This window comes from Propithecus coquereli, unplaced genomic scaffold (genome assembly GCF_000956105.1).
Source record: "Propithecus coquereli isolate 6110/MARCELLA unplaced genomic scaffold, Pcoq_1.0 Scaffold56, whole genome shotgun sequence".
In the NCBI taxonomy this organism is placed as follows: domain Eukaryota; kingdom Metazoa; phylum Chordata; class Mammalia; order Primates; family Indriidae; genus Propithecus; species Propithecus coquereli.
This window is the reverse complement of record NW_012151507.1, coordinates 4,149,733-4,163,850: the sequence shown is the minus strand read 5'-3', so window position 1 is coordinate 4,163,850 and position 14,118 is coordinate 4,149,733. Positions and strand designations below refer to the sequence as shown.

The 14,118-nt window shown below is 36.1% G+C and overlaps 1 pseudogene; it reads left to right on the top strand.

Moving 5' to 3' along the window:
* The first annotated feature begins 8,570 nt into the window (after window positions 1–8,570).
* On the top strand, window positions 8,571–11,278 carry LOC105821088 (annotated as a pseudogene).
* The last annotated feature ends 2,840 nt before the right edge of the window (window positions 11,279–14,118 follow it).

Sequence of the window (14,118 nt, the reverse complement as noted above, 5' to 3'; positions counted from 1 at the left end):
AAAATATTCTCTACAAGAAAAATCCTTTATTATTCTGTTTATAAAAGACCACCAGTAAAAAGTTTAAAAAATAGGAAGTGATTATATGCTTGACAAAGGTTAGGCTTAGAATTCCTTTCAAAACAAAGTGTCCTTGATGAATACTAAATGTGTCAATGTACAAAACTATGTATATTTGCACTTAAATTTTTATTATCAGCTACGTTACTTTGGGGGTAAATTTTCTTACAATTCTGAGGCTGATAGTAGAGAGTTGGTGCCCAATGCTGATATACTGAAGCCATAGACTTTACTTTTTGTTGAAATGTTAAAGTACAATTCTATAATAAAGAAATCCTTCTTGTACATTATACAAGAACTTGGAATCCTTTCCTAAAATTTGTCAAGTGAAATATTATCAAATCAAGATATTCCCATGGTAGAGAGGAAATAGTTGTGGGGAATATTTTTCACATTTCAGATGCAAAATCCTTCATAATTTTTAATTTAATCTCTTGTTCTATATTAGATTTTCATTCATTTTATTGCTTCATCTTAGCATTGGACTGCAATGATTAGTTTTGTAGCATACAAAACTGATGTAGTTTGTAGCAGAAAATATTATTCGTTGAAAGTTACTTCAAACACAATTCGAGTAGAAATTAAAACTCCTTTTTAGAACCCAAGCTAGGACCTTTCCTCCTTGCCTTTCTCTTATATTCTTTCTTTATTATACCTTTATTTAAATCATAGTCTGTCAGAATGAATATATAAAGGCTGTTGTACTATAGGGCAGCAGTTTTCAAAGTGTCATCAGCAGATCCCTGGAGGACCTTGAGACCCCATCAGGAGGTCCATGAGGTCAAAACTCTTTTCATGATAATGCGCTGATGATGCAAAAGCATTGTTGGGTAAACTGCTAGTCTTTCAGCGTGAATCAGTGTAGTGGCACCAAACTATACTAGCAGTCCCTGCATTCTTCACTGTCACACACATATGGTAAAAAACAAAAACAACAAAAACCCCACCAAAATCAAAAGAAGCAAACAAACAAAACAAACAGGCAAAGTCAGTAAGTCTTTTACATATTCTATGTAATGAAATGGTAAGTACACACAAAGCACTTCTACTACATGATGAAATATGATGGTTTCATGTTTTCAAGAAAAAGTACTTGTGCGAACATTTGAGGCCACTTTATTCATGAAACATCTTTTATTACTTGAAAGAAGGAATCACAGACTGTGGTTATTCAGACTTGGGTATTTGGCAGACATTTTTTCAAAACTGAATGAAATGAATCTGCGACTTCAGGGAAAACAAGTATCTGTTGCCAATTATAAAATTGAAGTTTTCAAGAAAAAAATTAACCTTGGAAAATTTTATCCACCACCATGAGTTTGGCAGCTTCCCAATACTTAAAACACTTTTCTGATGAAACTGGCGGTGATATTAATAAATGTGATTTTGTGTTAAGCTTTGGAAGATCTGCATAACTTGGTAAGCCAGTTTGTTCTAGATTACCAATGTATGATGATACAAAATCAGGCAGGAGTGAAAGATCTCCTCAAAGTGCAAACAGACAAATGGATTTTAATGTAACAGAGCATGAAAGGTTTATTGGTGTAGTTTCAGATTGCACATTGCAGCTGACCTTTAAGAAATTATTGCTTATCAAATTTTAGGGTAGTAGCAAAGAACAGCCACAAATATCTGAAAGGACAGACATATGGAAAGACACAATGCCAAAGGAGACTGCAAATAGTTCAATAACTACTGCAACAGTGGTTCTCTTGCAAGCATATTTGCTATTGAGAAATGTTTTTAAGACATTAAAATATTTTGTTGAAATTGCTGCTTAATGTAGAAAATGCTTCCCTGCCTGTAAGGGGTCTCTGAGAGTAGTAACTGCTTCATAGTTTACAGGGTGAGAAGACACAACAAAGTTTTCATAGACCTTTGTAAAGGCCCATATTGATCACTAGTACCTTCTTAAAACAATGTTTTGAATAATGACTTCAATTTTTAATTACCTTATAAATATTTCTATAATTCAGCCACTGAAATGTCCCAAGAATAACCGGCCTATTAAGAGATAAGTTTGAATATGACTTTGAAATACACTCTACCTCCCAGTTGCCTCACAGATTAAAGCATTGTTCTTGGCAGCGCAAGAAATTTAGCCCTTCTTGAAAACTGTTGCTGGGAAAGAATATGTTTACTTTGGATGTTCCTTGTGAACAGTTAGGACATTCTCAAATAAAACAAATGTTGCCTTAATTTCAAGGCAAATTAATGATATTTTCAGATGCCTCCAAACAGACCACAAAAATGATCCATGCCACTGTCATTACTGAGTTCTTGGAGTGACCATTCAGAGGGGTCTCATTAGCTACAAGGGTTCAAATAAGGAAGGAAACCAGAAAACCTGGAAGATTATAGGCTTATTGTAGGATTATTACTGCCTAAGGTTTGACCTACAAAATCCTTTGGAAACTTGATCCTGCAAAACAAAAGATGAGTGATTGAGAATGACTCAGTTTCCTGCTAGCCAGGGAGGGAGGTGCTGACTGTCTGCTCTAGCCCTTGGCAGCCCCACTGCAGATTTCTTTCTTTCTTTCCCAAGTTTTAGGGCCATGTGCCAAATCTCAAAGTAAGAAAACTGAGAGTTCTAGTCATAATTGGTTTCATGAATGAATGGAATTTCCCCACAGATGCAATGCTGGGATATAGGAAACAGATAACTTGTCTTACTGGAATCTTGAAATCTGGATTTTGGGGACTGTTTAATTGCCAGCTGTATCATTTTTAGCAAATTACTTGACCTCTCTGGACCCCAGGCTTTCTCCTCAGTAAGAGAAAGAGGTAAAGTAGGTGATTCCAGTTACAAAGTTATGAAAACTGCCCGTGATTGGTTTTCAGGTTTTGTAGAAAGGGGTTGATAAATATCTCCACACACACTCCCTCTTCCAACCCTTGCAGACCTAAATCCAGTTATCTTTGCTGTATCCACACTTAGTCTCGAAATCACACTCCTCTTAAGACTTTAGGAAGCCACCAAGTGACTGGAATTGGCACACAAGAAAAATATTTCTGCAAAACTAATTGCTAGTTAGGGCAACTTTTCTTGTAAATAGCTAACACCTGTTAGCATATACCTCTCACTATTCTAAATGCTTTGTATGTATCAATTCACCACTTCTTGGCAAGTTTGCTAGGAAAGTATTGTTAGTATTCCCATTGAACAGATGAAGAAACTGAGGCACAAGAAGATTTAGTAGTCACCATGGTCACTCAGCTGGTAAGTAGTGGAGTTGGAATTCAATCACGTGCAGCTGATTGCAGAGCTACATTGTGAATCACAGCACTGTTACTGTTTCCAATCTTCATTTCTGTCAATTTTCCCTTTTTTACATTGTTTATTATGGAAATATGAAAACATGTATGAAAGTAGCAATAACATTGTAATAAATCTACAATACCTATCAACCAGCATCAATAATTATCAAACGTGACCAAATATGTTTTACGTATACATCCCTTAATTACTTTTTTCAACTAGATAATTTTGAAACAAATCCCATGTATAATATCATTTATCCACAAATACTTCAGTATGTATCTTGAAAAGATTCCCACAACACCATTTTCACACTTAAAACAATTAACAAATAATTCCGTAATATGGTTGAATATTCAGCCAGTATTCAAACTTTCCTGATTATCTTATTTTTTTTATTTGTTTTGCTTTACAGTTTGTTCAAATCACAATCCAAAAGTGTTTACACATTGCATTTGGTTATGTCTTTTTAATCTTTCAGACTGTTAGTGGCCTCCAAGTAGAGATTTTTCCAGGTTTTTGGTGATCACAGGGAGAAAATAATTTTAGGACACACCACGTAAGCCAATCAAGTGATGGCTTTTTTTTTTCTTTTTTTATCGAAAGCAAAAGTACACTCTCAAGAGAGACAGTGGGCAAGCTTGAAAAGAGCAGCTGCCCCAAAAGGAAGTGGGTTTTGGTCTTTTGAAATCTTTTTAATTGAAGGGAGGAATAATCAAAGCTAAAGAGTTGGCTTTTACTAAAAATTTGGGTAGTAATTCCTAGAATTGGGTTTCCTCCCATTTTCATACTTGATATGATTGTTTCAGAACTGTTACGGTGATTTCAAGGGTGGAGAAATTTTAAAACCACTATGCAAATGGTATTATAATTAGCTACAGTTAATGAAAGGTGACAAAGATAGCTGATAAGTTGGTTGAAGCTGGTTCTTCTCTGCGGTTATCAGTTCCTCTAGGTAGTTTGCTCTTGAGGGCTGTTTACTTTAACACCTGCACCCAATCTTCAAGCCTCTGCATCCAGTCTCAGTCCTGTCTCCTTGTCTCCTACTCTAAAAAAAATAGGTTTACCCTCCCTCTTTTTCCCCCCTTGCCATATATTTGTGGAGGAGACAGAGCTGTTTGTTCTGTAGAAAAAAATCTTTAGAATTTCCCATAGTCTGGATTTGGTTATGGCATTTTGGGTTGTCACTAACATGTTCCTCTGTTCCCTGTAGTTCTTGCAAACTAGAATTTGATCTAGAGCCTTGACAAGATGTCTTTTGGAAAAATACTTCACAGGTTATGTTGTGAAGGTTCTAATACATCACACTAGCAGTCACAAAATGTCAACTTATTTTTTTAATGATATTAAGATCAGTAGGTTCAGGTTTTTCATCTAACAGTCTTAGTATCTATTGATAATCATTGATTACCTTCATTATTTTTTTAGAGTTTCTAAAATGGCAATTTCTACTCATATGATTTCCTTCTGCATTCATTAGCTGGGATTCTGATTGAAGAAAGAACCTTCCTTTATGAACTGTTTAGCTCAAGATAGAGTTAATCCAACTTTCTGCCTATCATTAACTATGTAGTTGACAAATGTGTCTCACCTTTGGTTTCTGAAGCAATGTGCAATATATATAAGCTACAATAAGATGTATTTGTTTAATTTTGGAAAAGGCAAATAAGACAGATTGTTGAAATACTATAATTTACATGCCAGTCTTTTACAACTCATTAACTATTACAACATATGAAAGATGGTTAGCTTAGTTTTTATGCTAAATTTTTCTCCTATGTTTTTATTCTAGTTTGGACTGTTTTATTGATTTATATGTTCAAGAAATGCATAGTGAGACCTCACTATGTTCAAGGCGCTCTGCTAATCACTACACAATACCAAACAAACTAGGTAGTCTTTGCCCTCTCTGAGTTCCCAGTCTCGTGGGGAAAAAAATAAACAACTATACAAACGCCACAGGAACCCTGTTACATGTTATCGTTCAGGTATCATTTACACCATACATTTATTACTTTCATACATCATTCATAAACCATTTATACATCATGGTGCTATGAAAGCATATAACAGAAAAATCTCAAAGGTTAGTGGTTTATCAAGGAGTCTGTCATTTATCTTTGCTTCCTTAGGATCTCCATTTCTAAATCTTAAACTATTTAGGCATCAGCACTAAAGCCTTAGTTGTCCACAAAACTCACAAAATGACCAGTTAGCTAACCTGCAGTAACTTTACTGAAACTTACTAGAGAATGCTGTTTCTACTTATCTTTATGGTTATAATATTTTCCCAAAGTATTTAATGGCTAGCAAAATTTTGCTTGATCTTGATAGAAGTGTTGAAGGAAACAGTGAAAAGTGCAAATAGGATTAAATCACAGTGACTGATATGTGTCTTTTCAGTATTCTGTTCAAGGAAATGAGAATCGATTGTATAACTCTGCTGTTATAGAAGTTCACTGGCTGTCCAAGTTAAAGCTGACAATGTAAGGTTTTGAAATGAAGACTGATATGAAAACTTTCTTATTGACACTGGTAATTCTATTTGACCAATTATATAATAGTCAGCAACTTACTCAGGTGATATATTTCAGCAACATATTCATCATTTATATAGATGGGATCTATTAGTTTTGGGCCAAAATATCACCATTTTAATTACTGAGGATAAACTATCAGGATTTTTATTTTATTTTATTTTTTATTTATTTTTATTTCAGGATATTATGAGGGTACAAACATTTCGGTTACATTTTATGTCTTTGCTTCACCCAAGTGAGGGTTAGAGGCATGCCCTTCCCCTCTACAACACTCACCGTGTCCATTAGTTGTGAGTTTATCCCACCCCCAACCCCTAATCCTTGGAGAATATTACTACCGTGTGAGCACCATAGTGTTGATCAGTTAGTGCCAATTTGATGGCGAGTAGATGTGGAGCCTATTCTTCCGTTCTTGTGATACCTCACTTTGGAGGATGGGCTCAAGCTCTATCCAGTAATATATAAGAGGTGCTAGATCATTGTCGTTTCTTATAATTGAGTAATATTCCATTGTATACATATACCAAATTTTAATAATCCACTCATGAATAGACAGGCACTTGGGTTGTTTCCACATCCTTGCAATAGTGAATTGTGCTGCCATAAACATTCGGGTGCAGATGTCTTTATTATAGAATGTCTTTTGCTTTTTTGGGTAGATGCCTAATAGTGCTATTGCTGGACAAAGCAGACAAAAATATACATTGGGGAAAAGAATCTCTTTTCAATAAATGGTGCTGGGAAAACTGGATAGCTACAAGCAGAAGATTAAAACTGGATCACCACCTCTCACCTCTCACAAAAATCAATTCAAGATGGATACAGACTTAAACCTAAGGCATGAGACCTTAAGAATTCTAGAAGATGTTGGGAAGACCCTTTCAGATATCTGCCTAGGCAAAGAATTTTTGAAGAAGACCCCCAAAACAATCACAGCAGCAACAAAAATAAATAAATGGGATCTGAACAAATTAAAAAGCTTTTTCCCAGCCAAGGAAACTATCATTAGAGCGAATAGACAGCCTACAGAATGGGAGAAAATATTTGCTCTCTACACATCCGATAAAGGGCTGATAACAAGAATCTATCTAGAACTTAAAAAAATCAACAAGAAAAAATCAAACAACCCCCTCAATAAATGGGCAAAGGAAACGAACAGAAACTTTTCAAAAGAAGACAGAATAATGGCCAGCAAACATACAAAAAAATGCTCAACATCTCTAATCATTAGAGAAATGGAAATCTAAACCACAATGAGATATCACCTAACCCCAGTGAGATTGGCTTCTATCAAAAAATCCGAAAACAACAAACGCTGGAGAGAATGTGGAGAGACAGGAACACTCTTACACTGCGGGTGGGTCTGCAATTAGTGCAACCTCTATGGAAAAGAATTTGGAGATACCTCAAAGAGCTAAAAATGGAAATACCAGGATTTTTAAAAGTAAACTGAGCTGGTGTCACAGAGATCTTTATTTTTACCTTACATTTGAGAATTTCTTTCTCTTATTGGACAAAGAAATTGATGATGTGTTTTTAAGAATTGAGGAAAACAAAGCAAAGCAAAGCAAAACAACACATGCCAGAGAGAATGAAAAATGCTTTCCACAGCCAATAAAAAAAAAAAAGGCTGTATTGACAACAAAGTGAGACTGTTTCAGAAAATAAAAAAGGCTGCATTAAGAAACCATTTGCCTTAGTCTCTGAAGTTGAGGGATTTTTTGCACACAAGTGAGAGAAGCTAGTTGACTTGGCAACTGTCATAGCATCGAACTCTTAGTGAGAAATCTCAGTGTTCCCGGGTCCAGGTTGAATCTGAAGCTGACAGAGTCGATGAATGCTTCTACTCCCAACAATTTGTAACTGTGCGTTGATTTTTCTTCTAGTTGAGTAGACAAAAACAGTAATAAAAGAATCATTGCAAGTAGTAAAAGGACACTTCATGCTTACGGAATATATATTATTGTATATATTGACTCCCATGCATCATGCATACATGCATCATCTCATTTAATCTTGGCAATAACTTTATGAGGTTGATCCTATATCTTATAGATGAAAAACTGAAGCATATCTCTAATTTACTCAAAGTCACACGGCCAATAAGAGGTGGAACCAAGTTTTGAAACCAGACATTCTAACCCCAGGAACCTTATTTTAACTATGTTATACCACATCCAGTATGAAAGAAACTGACCCAGGAGGCAGGCCACTCCTACTGACCAAGAGATAAACACATGGGCTGACGAAAGTTGTAAATAATATGACTGAAATAAAGCAATCATTATAACTAATGGTTTTTAATAATAGGACATTTATTTAAAACTTTGATGAATAATTTTAATGGATATAAAATTAATGGTCTTAGGTATTGAATGCTCAATAAAAAAAAAGTCCTCAGAAGCACTGCTTTAGCTATACCACTGTGATGACAAATAAAGTCTATGAAGATTAGACTAAGGATAAAGACACCAAGAAAAAGAAGGGGGAGAAGAAGAAAAAACTAGAAGAAGAAGAATACAGGTTTCTCCTTGAGGTCTAGGGTAGAACTCTTTAATCTGGGTTTGCCTAGGACTTTCAGGATGAAAGATTTATCAGACAGAAAGTAAACTCCACAATAGTAGGGGCTATTCCATTTTGATCACCAGTGGCTTTTTTGTTATTTTGGGCCCAAAAAAAAATTGCTGAAGGAACAAATGAGAGTTATAAGAATGTATGACTCGTCATCAGTGAAGCCAAGTGGCCTTATGGGAAATAAGGGAAGAAAAGCCAAGAGCTCCCCTATAGATGCTGACAGCCAGAGGTTAAAAGTTGTTCTATCAGCACTCTGCCATTACCAGCATTTCACTTAGAGCCAAACCACTGGCCAAAAGTCAAAGTGGAGGCTTCAGTAGTGTTATTATTAAATTAAGAACAAAATTCACAAGGCGCACTGGTTCTGATCCAAGATCTTCAGCTCCTTCAGCAAAGGTTACTACCAGTGTGACCACCCCAGGAACCTGCTTCCCAAGTGGCATTGACCTTGATAGCACTTTTCATGGCCAGCCAGGGGAACAACAAATTCCACCAAATTACAGCCCATCTGCCTCTCCCAACCTGCCTGAATTGACACCATCACCCCCACCTGAAGCCCAGGTTTTTTCCATAAAATACTTTCAAAATTGAGGAGGAGCACTTTTCCTCAGGAGAAAAGACCCAGCTGCTTCAGCCAAGATTATTACCAGTGGAACCACGCTGGGTGAAATCTGCTTCACCGGAGGCACTTCCATTATTAGGTCTGTCCATGGGCAGCCACATATGACTGCCGCCCTTCCTCGCCCACCTCGTCTCAGGACTCCACCCCATTGCCCCCGACTGTGGCAGTCAGAAAAAGATCTGTGTTCTCCTGCTTATGTTGTTGTAGGACATGTGATTAAATATCAATAAACATTTCTAAAGCAAAAAAAAAAAAGTTGTACCATCTGATAAAGCCAAGTATATTTGTGTATGAGGGGAAAAGTTGTACAGATTCACCTTCTAAAGCCAAAGAAAAATTTGACAGAGAACTTCAATGCCTTTAGGCTCTACTGGGAGCTATTGCTACATCAAAAACTACGTATGTACCTCTGGGGATACTCTGTTCAATATGGTAGCCACTAGCCACGTATGGTTATTTGAATTTCAATGAATAAAACTAAATAAAATTAAAAGTTAAGTTTCTCAGTCACTCTAGCCACATTTCAGATGCTCAGTAGCCACATGTGGGTAGCGGCTATCACACGGGACAGCACAGCTATAGAATATTTTGATTATCAAGAAAGTTCTATTGAACAGTGCTGCTGTGAGGAATGAGCAGAAAATAACCATTATATTGAAAGAATAGATCTTAAAAAAAAGCAAATCAACCACCACCACCACCACCACCAGTACCAACAGCAACATCAACAATAGAGTCTTAATCTTTTCCACGTACTACCAGATAAAATTGTATCTCTGGCACTGCTCCTCCCCCGCTTTAGGTAAAATCTAGAACAGGTCCCATAGCTTTTATGATTGTTCTCAAATCTCATTTTTGGTCATTAAACTTATTTCACTAATTATTTTATCTAATTTTATGTAATAATCAAAACTCCAATCTTCACTACCAAGAGTTCCCTTAATGTTGCCAATGGTTCCTGGCTGTCCTACCCACTGCCCTTGTCAGATTCTCTTCTTTCAAGATGACTCAAGACTGGTCCTTAGGAAAAAACTCGTTGTATTTCTAGGACAGATAACAATGCCTGGCACTGGTTCTTAATATATATTTGTAGACAAAGATGATCACAATTTTTTTAAGTAAATGAAGCTTAACTTTACAGTCAATTACTCATTACACACCCAGGTAACCCATATCCTTTCCAAGGTTTGGAACATTTTAATCACACCAGAGATATCTTTTTTGCCCCTTCACAGTCAATCCCTGCTGCCCACTCACCGTTCTATCTCAGAGAACCATTGCTTTGATTACTTCTAGCATAGATTAGTTTTAACTGTTACAGAACAGTTGAGTAAAAACCAAACACCATTAAATGAAATTAATAATAGCCTCTTCAATTTTGTGGAGAGAAAAGATGACTGAGCAGAGACACCAGCTGCCGGATTGTCTCAGAAAGAAGAAAAAGTTTTATATGAAAAAGAAAAAAACAAACATAGATTGGGTGCATTTCCAAGGGAAAATTTCCAGAACCTACAAGAGCTTCCATGGGAAGAAGTTGCAGACAGAAGAAGAAGGAGCAAGATATTGGCAGAGGACAACCTTCAAGAGATTTGGGGTCTTGTAAAAAGGGTAGGTGGAGTAGTTTTTTTCTCCCTCCCTCACATCTCTGGAAGTCAGACTCCTTCTGTTCAGCAGGTCAATCCCCAAAATAGTGATACCATTTGAGTGCCTCAAAGAAGTACATGTGTTGTAAACAATGGAGTAACGCTGGAATTGACGGGACCTCAGCTCACAGTGCATCACTGACCACCACAAGTGCATAATGAGCCCCCACACCCTGTGCACCCAGCACCCTTAGCAGAAGCCCTACATCCACGGTGTCTGTCCCCAGAAGCTGCCAGCACATCTCTGCCTCAGAAGCCGCACTTGAAGTTAGCACGAATTCAGAGTCAAAATGGCATAGTACTGTCATGGAGTGTCCCAGAGGTGGATCAATGCTGTGGCACTGTTGATAGCTACCATCTCTATGCTTGGCATGAGGAACCCAGTGCCACTGTGCCCTCACAACAGAAAAAGATTGGGGAAGTAAAGGCACTTCCCTTGCCTATGGTATGTACTCTTACCCAGTTTGCATCAGGCAGCAAATAGAACTTTACGGTGTGAGCCAAGGATATTCATGGATGTTTTGGATCTTTCTGTGATCCTCAGTCAACAGATGTGATTCCTTCTTCTCAGAGCAGTTAAACCTTGGAGACTTTATCTATTTCTATTTTAAGAGTTTCACTTTGGTCTTGTTTTTAATCTGGTGCATGATAGCCAATGTAAAATCCACAATGTGCAAGATTGCTCAGACATATGTGTATATACACTACATTTGTTTATAACCAGAAGTAAAATAAACTTAGTCCGCAAAGAAAAAAGAAAACCCCAAACAAAAACACATGGACTCTTTTGTGTCTGGCTTGTTTTATTTGCATAATGCTTTTGAGGTTTAACCATGTTTTTTGCATGTAGTATTCCATTGCATGGATGTTCCACAGTTTGTTCATCTATCTGTTGATGAACATTTGGGTAATTTTTAGTTTTATAACTATTATGAATAAATCTGCTCTGAACATTCACTTTTTTGGACATATGTTTCCATTTCTTTTGGGTAAATTCCTAAAAGTGGGATTGCTGGATCATATATAGGTATATGTTTAACTGTTTAGAAGACTGCCAAAATGTTTTCAAAGTGGTTTTCCTATATACTATTCCCACCAGAAGTTCATGAGAGGTTAGATTGTTCCACATTCTCATAAACAATTGGTGTTATCAGTTTTTAAATTTTAACCATTCAAGTAGGTATGAATTACTTCGTCGTTGTGATTTTAATATACCTTTCCCTAGTGACCAATAATGTGTTGCGCTTTTTCATGTGCAAGTTGGCCATTTGTATATATTCCTTGCAAGATGCTTTTCAACTCTTTTATCCATTTTTTAATATAATATATGTATTTTTTTCTCTGTAGTTTACTTTTTGATTTTCTTAAAAGAGTCTTTCAAATTTTTTAATTTTGATGAAGCTTATTTGATATTTTTTTATCTCTGTTATGGTTAATGTTTACTAGGTCACGTCTAGAAAATTATTCCTTGCACCAAGATCAGGATGATATTTTTCTTTGTTTTCTTTTTTTTTTTATTTCAGCATATTACGGGGGTACAAATGTTTAGGTTACATATATTGCCTTTTCCCCACCCAAGTCAGAGCTTCAAGTGTGTCCATGCCCCAGACAGTATGCACTGCACCCGTTAGGTGTGTATATACCCATCCTTTCCTCCCCCCCTCCCATCTGCCCAACACCCGATGAATGTTACTACTGTATGTGCACTTAAGTGTTGATCAGTTAATTTGTTTTATCCTAGAAGATATATAGATTAGGCTTTTATATTTGGATCTGTGAGTTATCTCAAAATAATTGTTTGTATATTATAGGTGTAGGCTGAGTTTCATTTAGTTTCGTGAAGATAGCTAACTAATGCAACACCATTTGTTGAAAAGACTTTCTTTTGCCCCATTAAATTACTTTAGATACTTAGTATAAGTTTTTGTACATTGATCTCGTATCCTGTGACCTTGCTAAATCCATGTATATTAGTTAATTATAGTAGATTGTTTTACCATTCTTTAGGATTTTCTATGCACATGATCACATCATCTGTGAATGATGACTGTTTTATTTTTTCCTTTTCCAACATATACATCTTTTATTTTTTTCTTTTCTCTTTTCTTTTTACTTTTTTCTTTCTTTTAAGTTCTTTTCCAAGCAGATTTTATTTCTTTTCCTTGTCTTATTCTACTGTCTAGGATTACCAGTACAATGTTGAATAGAAGTGGTGAAGTGAATGTCTTCCCTTGTATGCTCTAAAAATCTGTATTGAAAATTTGACCAAATCAAAAGCTACAAACACTCTCAGGGCAAGACTCTACAATGCCTGGCAAAATACAACTACTGGAGGAAGAACAACTACCGAGAAACTTTGAGCTGAGCAACTACCAGAGGTCACACAGGGGTGGAAAACATTCAATATTTGACAGCAAGAATAAGAAGACCTTGTAGGATATCCCCTAGAATTCAATAAAGACCTTATAAAAATGCTAAGCCTAATAGTTGATGGCCCGCTCTCCTCCTCATGATAAAGAGTTGAAACTGTTCTAACACATTGTCTACAAGCTCTCTTTTGATGATGTGTTTCCCTTTCAAGGTAATAATTATTTTGTACAAATGTCACAACATAGGTGTCGGGAAGTGCTCAGTTAGATTTTATAACATCCTACCCCTTGATACACACGTATTCCAAATCTCAGTATGAAAGCCGAGGGAAATGCTAAAATGCTTTTCTTAACATTAAGGGCATAGCCCCACATTAGAATCACAGCATAATATAGATAGATATAATTCAGGGATATAAACAGAAATTTGGGGAACTGAAAGAAATTTAACCACAATAAGAAAGAAATATCTAATACTAATAATCACTAGATTTGGTAGCCATGTCCCAAAGACAGTAGGAAGAGTACCACCATAATTTAATGTTAACTTAGTTCCTACAAGTTCTAGAATACACATCACAGGGAATAAAGCTTTGGCCAAAGCAATAGAGAGATGACTGAATGTTTTTTCTAACTTTTGGAAAATACTGAATTACCACAGTTAAAAATAATAATAATAAAGTAAATAAAAAAAGACCAAAGGCAAAATTTGAGTTTTCTGCCTTGCCAAGAATAACAGAAAGACACTTATACTGTCAATCAAAGCATAAAAATACAGCAAATTGCTGTTCAAATCAATCTGATTTTGATGCCAATTTTTTACCAGCTGTAAAGAGTTTCTCTGCTTTTTCTATCTTTTTGGACTATTTGGAAAGTAATTTATTTGGAGACACTTTGGACTGATGCTGGTCCTCAGTTATGTGCCTGCCTCACCCAATGTGTTCTTCAGAAATTGCATCAGCACAATAAAAGTTCCATTTGGGTTAGCTTTTCTGACTCTATCCAATTAGTGGAAACTATGGGTATAAATAATGAAGGGCAAAGTATCAAG